The sequence below is a fragment of the Ceratotherium simum genome, chromosome 5 (assembly GCF_057802395.1).
Source record: "Ceratotherium simum simum isolate JZ-2026a chromosome 5, ASM5780239v1, whole genome shotgun sequence".
Lineage (NCBI taxonomy): Eukaryota > Metazoa > Chordata > Mammalia > Perissodactyla > Rhinocerotidae > Ceratotherium > Ceratotherium simum.
The window spans coordinates 84,596,858-84,607,755 of record NC_141904.1 but is presented as its reverse complement, the minus strand read 5'-3'; the positions used below and the strand labels follow the sequence as shown (position 1 = coordinate 84,607,755).

The 10,898-nt window shown below is 50.9% G+C and overlaps 1 pseudogene; it reads right to left on the bottom strand.

The window, feature by feature from the left end:
- Window positions 1-3,175: 3,175 nt before the first annotated feature.
- On the bottom strand, window positions 3,176-4,136 carry LOC147917135 (serine/threonine-protein kinase MARK2 pseudogene; annotated as a pseudogene).
- Window positions 4,137-10,898: the final 6,762 nt, after the last annotated feature.

Below are 10,898 nucleotides of genomic sequence, written 5' to 3'. Positions count from 1 at the left end.
AGAGGGGCCTGCTTCTCTCTCCTAGGAAGCATCCTAGAAGCCGCACAAATTGCTTCCCTTCCCGGCCTGGAGGGAGAGCTCGGTTACACTCCCAGCTGGGCTGCAGAGGAGGCTGGCAGCTCTGTAGTCTTGGGTGGCCACATGCCCGGCTAAAAGTCAGCTGTTCGGCTGCTCTGAGAAGTGGACACTGCTACTGCAAGCCGCCTGGAGCTCTCTGCCACACCCCTTTTAATGTTCCCTCCCACCACCCAGCCACTCCCTGCCCTGAGTTCATGTTTTATGAAAAATGGTCCGTTAGACGACCTGCATTAAGTAATTCATAATTCAGGAACCAGCTGAAAATCATGGGCTGGTGGGTGCTTTTCATTAGATTTGTTGGCACGTCGCTGGTGGGACTCCATTACCGACTCTGAGGGTCTCTCCCCCGCAGAGCCCACTGTGCACGAGCAACCAGAAGCGTCTTCTCCAACGGAAGTCGATCATGTCACTCCCTGCTCCTTAGAACCAAACCCAAAGGCCTTCCTGTGCAACTCAGCGTGGACTAACGAGGGAGATCAGAGGCAGCTGCTGGCCCAAAGCTCACAGAAGAGGAGGAGGAAGTCTCGTTAGCAGAGCGTTTTACTATCGGAGCTGACTGCTTCTCAGGCCATGAGCTGGAGGATAGTTAAGTTTAGAGACACAGAGCAAAATGCACCAGTGGGAAGTGGTCCTAGCAACAAGGGGTGCTGGTCCAACCCCCACTCCCCAGCCTCGCTCCCCACCTCTGTCTTGTATGTGCCTAACCCTCCAGCTTCCTTCTGTCTGGAATGCCTCCTCTCCATTTCTCATGGTCAGAGCTGTGCATCGAGGCCCCGCTAGATCCCACTTCTAAGACGCTGTCCCGATACTGCCAGCAGCGGGTGAGCATGTGCTGTGCTGTGAATGTCCTTCCTTTCTCTCTGTGAACGGGTATCTGTACTACGGTTAGGTCCCTGTCTCATCTCCCAGCTGGACCGTGCTCTTCGGCCGGGATCTATGTCTGATTCATCTCGGGGAGCCTGATGGAGTTTGGCCAAGTGCCCGGCATGAGGGCTTCCCAGAGAGTAACCTCATGGGCAGAGTGTCTGTGGGAGACTGAACAATTCAGTGTGAGTAAAGTGCAAGGAAGGGATGGTAGTGAAAAGGTCTACAGGGGGACAGGTCACAGAGGGTCCCAAAAGCCCACTAAGGAACTGGGACTTGCCCTGAAGGGAATGAGAGCCATGCACAGATTTCGAGGAGAGAGACACTGGTTGACTACACATCGGGCTGTTTAGTGTCAAGAAAATCAAAACGGGGGACGTGAAGGGGGAGTGACAAGACTCCCAGCCCATCCCCAGCCCTCTTCTTACTTCCCCTGGCCCTGCTCTCAGAGGGAGAAGGAAAATCTTCTCTGACTGGCCAGATGCTGGGACCGACCCTGGGCAGTCTCGTGAGCACGTTGAAAACTCTGCACACACTGCAACCCAGCCTCACGAGAAGCAGCCAGGGGCCTCCTGGACACTCCTCACGCTTCTTAGGAGCCCATGCAGAAGCTCCCTGATAGAGGAACCCTCCCTCTGGACCCCCAGGATGTCTGGCTGCCCCTGGAGCTCCCCTGGAACCTTGAGCTGGCTGAACGGCCCACACCTCGGTCAGGACTCTTAGAGGGACTGCTCTGTGCCACTGTCATAAACAGGAGAAATCCTCACAGTGGAAAGGCCCAACTTCTGCATTGTAGTCAGAAAACTCAGCTGCACTTGTAAGTGACCCTGAAGCCGCTCTGGGGGCCCACACCCATGCCACTTCTCTGACGCCCCACACAGGCTGGCTCACGAGACTTGGTTATGCTATCACGGACCTCTTGGTTGTAGTTAATCAAGGCCACAAGATCAGAAGTTTCCCTTGGTCCTTCTGAAAACGTTAGGTAATGTCAGTACCCGGTTTCTGCCTTTCTGCCCTGCAACATGGCTCACAGCCTTTTCCCATCAGAACCACGTTCGTTGCTATTGAGAGTTACCATCATAATTCTAAGTCACTTTCCCATTTAGTTGTTCTGACTAACTCCAAGTACTACACCACTGTCCGCTTCTCACACTGGAGCACGCACAGCCCCATCCTGTGCAGGGAGGATGCAAAACAGCGTCTCTCTGACACATCTTTCTGGGGCTTCAAGTTTATTACAAGACTTGGGAAACCAAGTACTTTACAAGAACGGTCCCTCTTCCCCACAAACATGGAAGAAGAGACGGAGAGGACAGGGGAGGGACGAAGTGCCCCAGGAAGAAGAGTCCGGTCTGGCAGACCCGCAGCTAGGGAGGCCTCTCCTCGTGTCCCCCAGGCACCTCCAGGCTGTCCTCTAAGTTCACCAAGTGTTCTGGATACGATGCTTCTGAAGGCCACGCAGGTGCCAGAGACCATTGTGACTTGAATCTCGTGCAGAGAACGCCGCAGCGGTTTCCACCCCTACGTCGTCTGCTGGACCAAGTCCTCTCGCCCGGACGTCCGTGCACAGACGGCCTGGACTCCTTGCCCTGCTCCCACTCCCAGCTGAATGCCTCCAGCCTCTAGCCAACCTCCCACGCCACGCTGCCAGCCTCCCTGGAGCTCAGCATCTTGCTCTGCAGTTAAAACGCAGGGGTGCGGCTTGACCTCCCCACAGTCTGTGATCTGTCCCTGCCAGACATTACAGTGGCTTCACTTTATTGAGTTTGCCATGCTGCTTCTTGCTGGGCAGACAAAAACAGAAGCGACTTATAAAGCTTAGGAATCTCCCAGCAGCCCCCCGTCGGCCCTGGCTGGGGCCAGAGGGAGAGGCTGGGGTCGCCCCATCAGGATGCCCATCGTGGGGGGAGTTTCTGTTGTAGGATACATGCTGGGGGCAGCAGAGGCTCCCTGGGGCTCCACTCCCGGTGCTGGTGCTGTGGGCGGAGGGGAAGGACCCAGGGCCACTCGGAGGAGTTGAGCTGGGGGTGGCGGTCCTCGACTCCAGGCTGGGGAGGGGACTGGCGGGCTCTTCGACCTTCAGCCCTGACTCCTGCTTCTCCTCGGGCCGCTGATCTTCCTTGCGGAACCAGGTGGGAAGAAGAGGTTCGCTGTGACTTTGTCTCAGTCGAGCTGCAGAGACCAGCTGCCCCTCGCTGGCTGGCGAAGAACTATGGGGGTCGAAGGAAGGGATTACAGTGGGGGGACCCTCCTCCTTCGGTTTCTTGGCTCTCAAGATGAGGTACGTGGCCATGAGCTGGTCGAATTTCCTTGCCCTTAATGAAGGCCGGATCTTGTCCCACTCAAAGCCCAGGTCCCTCACCATACCTCTGTCACCCAGGGGTCCCCGTGGTCACAGGGCAGCTCCCTGTGAGGCCTGAGTTTCTCCTGGCCCATGTTCACCCACGGGTCGTCCAGGATGTCTTTCAGAGTTGCTCTCTCGCTGGGTTCGACGGTCAACAGTTTTTTCAACAGTGTTCTACATCCATGTGATAGAAACATAGGAAGCGGGTATCGCCCTTCCAGCACCCGCCGCTTCACTGTGCCTATGTCGTCTCCCCGGAAAGGCAGGCGCCGAGTGACCATGACGTACAGGACGACACCGAGGCTCCAGACATCGACCGGGGGGCCGTCGTAGTCTTGGCCCCGAAAGATTTCCGGGGCCGTGTAAGAGAGGGTGCCGCAGCAGCTAGTCAGCTTCTGGCCGAGGAACACGTCGCTCAGACCGAAGTCTGCGAGTGTTACGTTCAGGTCATCGTCCAAAAGAGTGTTCCGCAGCTTCAGGTCCCGGTGGACGACGCCTTTCTGGTGGCAGTGGTGGAGAGCGGAAACTAGTTGCCGAAATTTCCCTCGGGCCTGTTCCTCTGTCATGGGGCCACGGCTTCTTAAGTAATCATGCATGTCTCCTCCGGTGGCGTGCTCCATAACGAGGAATAACCTTTCCCTGGTGTCAGTCACCTCAAACAATTTGACGGTATTTGGGTGGTGCAACGCCTTCAGGCTGTGGACTTCCCGGGGAAGTGTCTTGATGCCGGAAGAGCTCTGTCGGTTCTTCTCAATGACTTTAATGGCCACCTCTGTCCCGGTCGGGATGTGGAGGGCTGACTTCACCTTGGCAAAGCAGCCCTCCCCACTAGTCTTAATGAACTCATAATTGTTAATACGGGTCCTCTTGTCAGAAGAGATGGCCACACGGCCTGGAAGCATGGTGACCTGCTAACTACACTATCTGACAGTGCTAACTAACGATGCTAACTATGCTTACTAACTATGCTAACAAACAAAACTATAGGACGCTAACTAATACTAACTGATGATACTACCAATGCCACCTATACTTACTAACTATGCTAATAAATAATAGTAACTAGACTAAATGTGCTAACTCTAACTGTACCAACAATGCTAACTATACTAACTGTACTAACAATACCAACAATAAATTAAAAAAGTAAAAAATAAAATAAAGATACTTAAATAAATAAAATTAAATTAAATAGAAAAGTTAAAGAAAATGAGAAAAAGAGCAAAAACAAATAATAAAATAGAAAAATTGAGAAAAATTAAAAAGTAAGAAAAAGTGAGAAAAAGACAAAAAATTAAAAATGAGAAAGGAGAACAAAGAAAAATAAAAATAAATAAATAAATAAAAATCAGTAGATAAAAAAGAAAAAATAAAATGGGGAAAAAATAAACTAAATGAGAAAAAGAAAACAACAAAATGGGAAAAAGAAAAAAATGGGAAAAATAAACTAGGAAAAAGAAAAAGAAACAAAATGGGGGAAAAAATAAAGAAAATGGGAAAAAACAAAATAGGGGAAAAATAAACAAAATGGGAAGAAAAAGAAACAACGACAAAATGGGAAAACAAGCTAACCTCAGTCCAAGCGCTATAGGTCACCACAGTTGAGCTTCCCAGGCTATAAGGACCAAAAACCTAGGCCCGGCCAGACACATATAGGGATTTGTAAATTCCATCACAGTGGCTCCTCATGAGGTCAGAGCGAGAAATGGGCCAGCCATGGCTGGGATAAGGCACACTGGTTTTCTCACTTTTTGGTCTCAAGACCCCTTTACTCTTAAAAAAATAGACCCCAAAGAGCTTTTTATTTCTGTGGGATATTAGAGAGTGATATTTCCTTTGTTAGAAATTAAAATCTGTAGGATGCATCAGTGGCTTTTTCGGTTCTAATTTAAAAATCTGTAATAACTTTTGGCTTTTAAAGACCTCATAATGTCTACACTGAAAATGTTCAATTCCTTTTCCTTAAACTCTGATTAGTCTCAAAACGATCCTACAACTGAACTGATACTCTAACACTATAGGAAAGCGTTCTGCTGCATAAGACTCGAGAAGGGACATCATCAGCATTTATAAAGCTGAGAGGGAGAGAGCTTTCGTCGTCTCTTCCCCAGGGAGATCACGAGCAGATTTCTCATCAGAAACCTTGGAGGCCAGATGGCACGGGTTGATGTATTCAAAGTGCTGAAGGAAAAAAGAATCCAACCGAGAATCCTGTATCTGGCAAAACCGTCCTTCAAAAATGAGGGAGAAATTAAGACATTCCCGTATAAACCAAAGCCGAGAGAGTTCTTGCCACTAGACCTGCCCTCCCGTGACGGGAGTCCTTCAGGTTGAAACGAAAGGACAGGGGACAGTAACTCAACGCCTTATGAAGAAATGAAGCTCTCTGGTCAAAGCAAGCATGTGGGCGATTACAGAAGCTAGGGCTACTGGAACTTTGGTGTGTAGCTCCCCTTTCTGTTTTCTACGTTAAGAGACTAAAGTATGAAAAACCCAATTGTTAGTATATGTTTTTGGACACACAATGCCTAAAGGCGTAACTTCGTGACATTAATAACGGAAGTGGGGTGGAGACAGAGCTGTATAGGAGCCGAGTTTCTGTACGTTACTGAAGTTAAGCTGGTGTGAATTGACACTAGAGTGCTGTAACTTTAGGATGTTAAGTATAATCCCAATGTAACCACAAAGAAAAAAGCTATAGAATGTACACAAAAGAAAATGAGAAGGTAATTGAAATGTTTCCCTACCTGAAGTCAACTAAACGTAAGAGAAGACAGTCATGCGGGAATGACAAAAAAAGCTATAAGGCGTATAGAACACAAACAGCAAAATGACAGAGGTAAGTCCCTCCTTGTCAGAAATTACTTTAAACGTAAATGCATTCGACTCTCCAATCAGAAGACAGACTGGCAGAACGGATAGAAAAACATTCTCCAGCTGTCTGCTGTCTACAAGAGACTCACTGAGACCCAACGACACAGAAAAGACGATCATGAAGGAGTGGAGAAAGACAGTCCACGCAAACAGTAACCAAGAGAGAGCCGGGGTTCCTGTACTAATGTGTGTGAGTGCTGAAAGGCTGTCGAAGAGAGACGGGCAATGAGCGAGAGCAAAGAGAAGCAGAGACGAGTGGCTACGCGGCCCCAGGGTGCTGGAAGGAGCGTAGCAGGCTTGGTTTCTCCTGTCTTACCAGTCGCTGGCTCTGGTCTTTGGGGCAGACCGGTTAGCCCACCACCCCTCCCAGCTCCCCCACACCCGGCATCCTTGTCTTTTGCTTTGCTTGGCCGAGTCATGCGCATGTCACCACTCCCAGGCCAGTGTCTGGAGCTGCTGCAGGCCAGGCCAGGAGCCTTCACCGTACCTGGGCACACCTCCTTCCTTTGGGCCTTGGACGACCCTTTTCTCCACTTGCACACCAGAGGTCTTTTCCAGAATAAGCAGAGAACATCGCTCATGTTCAAACAAGATGTAGCCATCACTGCCCTTTCCACGTCTCCCTGAAACACAGCTCGTTTACTCCTTTCCTTGCATCGTGGCCTCCCGGGGCTGCCGCAGGAGAGACTAAGCTGAGGTCACTCGACAGCTCAGCGTTTGATGGCCCCCGAGAGGCAAGAGCTGCCCGCTGGGAAGCGCTGTTCACAAGGACCTCACACACCAGCTGAAGAGGCTGTCGAGGCCCCCGAGGGCCAGAAGCAGTGCTCGTGCCAAAGTCAGCCCAAAGGCTCCTTGACGGCTGGGGGCTTCTCGCCTCAGTCGGGGGGCGAGGTCCCTGTGGTGTCTGAGGGCCCGCCGTGGGCAGGCTCAGGGTGCGCAGAGAACAAAGGGCAGAGGCCGGCCCTCGAGGTCTTGACAAACCAAATACGGACGAGCCGGCCAGGCAGACAGAGAAGCATGGCTCACGGGCTGTTTTCATGGGTGAAGGGTGGGGGTCAGGGGCAGAGACCCATGTCTGCTGGGGAACTGGTTAAGGACAGAATTTTTAACTGAGACTTGAAGGCTGTACCAGTTAGATATGTGTTTGCCTGAAGTAACAGAAAACTCTACTAACAGTGGCTTAAACTACAAAGGCATCCGATGTTTAATGTTTAAAGACGGTGTGGGAGATGGGAAGTCCAGAGGTGGTCTGGTGGCCCAACAATGTCATCGGTGACTCAGATGCCACCCACCTCTCCACTCCACCATTAAGAGAGTGTTAGTGTCACTCCTTCATGATTACAGTGTGGCTGCCTCCACTCCAGCCATCACATCTGCATAGTCAGTGCTCAAGCTGGAAACAGGGGGCACCTTCCTCCCCGCCCATCTCTGTCTTTTCGGGAAGGAAAACCTCTCACAGAGCCTCCATAGACTTCCTCTAATGTCTCACTGGCCAGAATGAGTCCTTGCCCTGACCAGTCACTCGAGGTGGGCGAGGGGAGGGGGGAGCAGTTGCCATGACTGGCCGGACCAACCGTGATTCCTCCAAATTGAGCATCCACGGGAAGAAGGCAGGTGGGGTGGGCAAAGGCTGCTGTGTGAGTAAATCCTGCCACAAGGGAGAAACAGACGAGGGAGCTGAGGTTTCAAAGACCAGGGAACAGAGGAGCAGGAGGAGCGGCATGTGCGGAGGCGCGGAGGAGCAGAGGTGCGGGAGACGAGCCGGTGCCCGGGATTACTGCTGCTTCATTACCGCCTGAGCACGGCTCAGGTGGGGAAAGGTGGGCAGGGCCTCACGTCACCTTTTATGCCTGGAGCGCGGCGGGCCCTGGGCAATGGGGAGCCACTGAGAGCCGCTGAGCAAGAGAGTGAGCACAGGCGCAGACAGGAAGCGCAGGTGTGCAGGGCTCCCCTGTCCTCTAGGAGCTGAGCAGAGCCTTCTGTGACAGGAAACAATGTTGCTAATAAACCCCGGAGGCCTCTGTTCCAACAGCCGATCATAACTGACGAGAGAGAGTAAACACGGCCTCAATTCCTGAGTTTGCTAATGACAGCGACCTGTTTCTGGATGTGAGAACGCACACACGCAGCCCGGTCCTTTAGACAGCGAGGCTGTCACAGCCGTGACGCCCACACCTCACCTCTCCCATCTGCCCTGGGCCTTTGCACACCCCCCAGACCCCCCAGAAGACACAGCATATCTTTTAAAGTAGTCCTTTCACTGGGGTCAAGGGTCATCATTTTTTTCAAGAGTTTTTGGCATTCCAATGAAAAGAACCTAGCAGGCAGCGCTCTCTCAGTACCCGCCGCTTCACTGCACAGAAGTCGTCTCCCAGGAGGGCCGGGCGCCCAGGGATCATCACATACAGGACAACAACTTGGCTGCATACGTCTACGGGGGGTCCATCGTGGTCTTGGCGCTGCAAGATTTCTGGGGCAGTACAACCGGGGCTACCCCAGTACATACTCAGCTTACGGCCGAGGAACACGTTGCTGAGGCTGAAGTCTGCAAGTTTTACCTTAAGCTCAGCATCGACAAGAAGGTTCTCCACCTTCGGGTCCCGGTGGACGATCCCTTTCTAGTGGCACTAGTGGAGAGCAGAAACTAGCTGCCGCAGTTTGCCTCGGGCCTCTTCCTCCGTCATGGGGCGGTGGTTTTCCAAGTAATCAAACCTGTCTCCTCCACTAACGTGCTCCATAATGAGGAATGATGTTTCCTCGGTGTCAAAAACCTCGAATAATTTTACAGTATTAGGGTGATCCAAGGCCTTCAGGCTGTGGACTTCACGGAAAAGTTTGTTGATTCTGGAGCTCTGTCGATTTTTCTGAATGACTTGAACGGCCACCTCTGTCCTAGTTGGGATGTGCCGGGCTAACTTCACCTTGCTGAAGCTGCCCTCACCGATGGTCTCAAGGAGCTCGTAATTGTTAGCACAGGTCTTCTTGTCAGCAGAGGTGGCCATGTGGCCCAGAAGCTTGCTGACCTGCCAACTACATTAACTGACAATACTGTGGGGGATCAGAATTGGCCACCCTGAAACATGTTTCTTTGCCTTGGCTTGATTATTCTTAAGAATGAAAGACTCTGAAAGAAACTGTGGCCTTCCCCCTAACTGCCTACAAGTATTTGAGATAAAAGACCTGTTCCCAGGATGGGCCATCACCAAAGATAACTCTGGGTAGCGGTAGACCGTGAGGGTCCTTGCTAAGCTGATCCTTGTCAAAGTTCTGTTTGCGAAACATTTGCTTTTCCATCTCCATGTGAATTGCCTTCCTCCCCTTTGAAGTCCCAAACCACTACCACCAGCATCCTCCTTTGTCTGTAGCTGAAGATGCTATTTAAGCTGGCAACCTCAGCCATTCTGGCTGAGTTACCCGGTTTTTCCTGGGTCTCTCGGATGTATACATGTTTTAAAGCTTTGTTTGATTTTCTCCTGTTAGTCTGTCTCATGTCAATTTGATTCGTAGCCCAGCCAGAAGCACCCAGAGTGGGTAGAGGATTTGTCTTCCTCTCCTACAGTGTGGTGATGAGGATGGGATAAAATTTCACTGGCTGGACGCTGCTCACTCCTGGAACTACTGCAGCCGAGAGATCCTGGAGCCCTGACAAGAGCAGGCAGGAGTTAAGAGTTCTTGCCACATCAGTCTCCCACATCTCTACCTGCAGGGCTCAGTGGAAGCCAGAGTGGTGAGTTTTTTCCTTTTCTAACTTGAGATTAGCAGGAGAAAATATTGGCGAAGCTAGCTTCTTCGACTCAGTGCCTCTAGGAAATTTGGCTGAGTACTCACTGGTTGTAGATCCTTTCCCTCCCAGAGATAGTATTTTTCCTTCTCTCTGTCTTTTTTGTCATTTGTCATAAGACACAGGCATCTCTATAAGCTTGTTGTCTGGGAATATGCACTTGAGGTGAAAGCTGTTGCTAAGGGCATCTTGGAAGCCAACAGGCTGCAAATTTGGTGGGCACAGGTCGAGCAGTTAAGAGCCATTAGGTTGCTCGCCACCTCAAGAAGTCTCCCGTGAAAGGATAAGTTGGTCACAGAACGGGGTAGATGACACAGGTCCCCCTGCCAACTTCAAGAAGATGTCTGTGCAACGACGAGGTACTCTGTAAAGCACACACGATCCCCAACCCCATGGCACCTCCCCCTTAGGTATATTCTGGTTCCAAGAGACCCAAGGCTCAGCTCAAGCTGTTAATGTGCATGTCAGATGAGGCTTTTTTCTTTTGCCTTGTTCTGTGTCTTGAGAGCTTGGCTTTGCGACCTCGTTGGTCTCCGCCATCCAGAAGATGCGTGTACCGGCACCCATCTTGGCGGCCAGTTGAGTAGACTGGGGTGCTGGGGACACTCTCTTTGTCTGGCTGTGTCAGCTCTCAGGGGAGTTTGTCATAAGGGGTCCCAATTGCTTTCATTAGGGGCCTTTGTCATCTCAACCTTCATTTCTTGTTGTGCAACGATGGCCTTTGCTTTCTTAGACTATTTTTGGGAGTGAATTTTTTGGATCTCTTTTGGGGACGCCTCTTGCATCCATGGGTAAGCTTATTGGTATGAGTCGCTTTTAAGATCTACTCGTCAATGTGGTCAGACGATGGACCGTTTAAATTGGAAAAACTTCTAAATTGTGAAAAAAACTTGTGAGCACTCTCAACATAATTGTTTTATTGGTACCTATGAAAAGGCCAAATGAAAAAGAAAAACA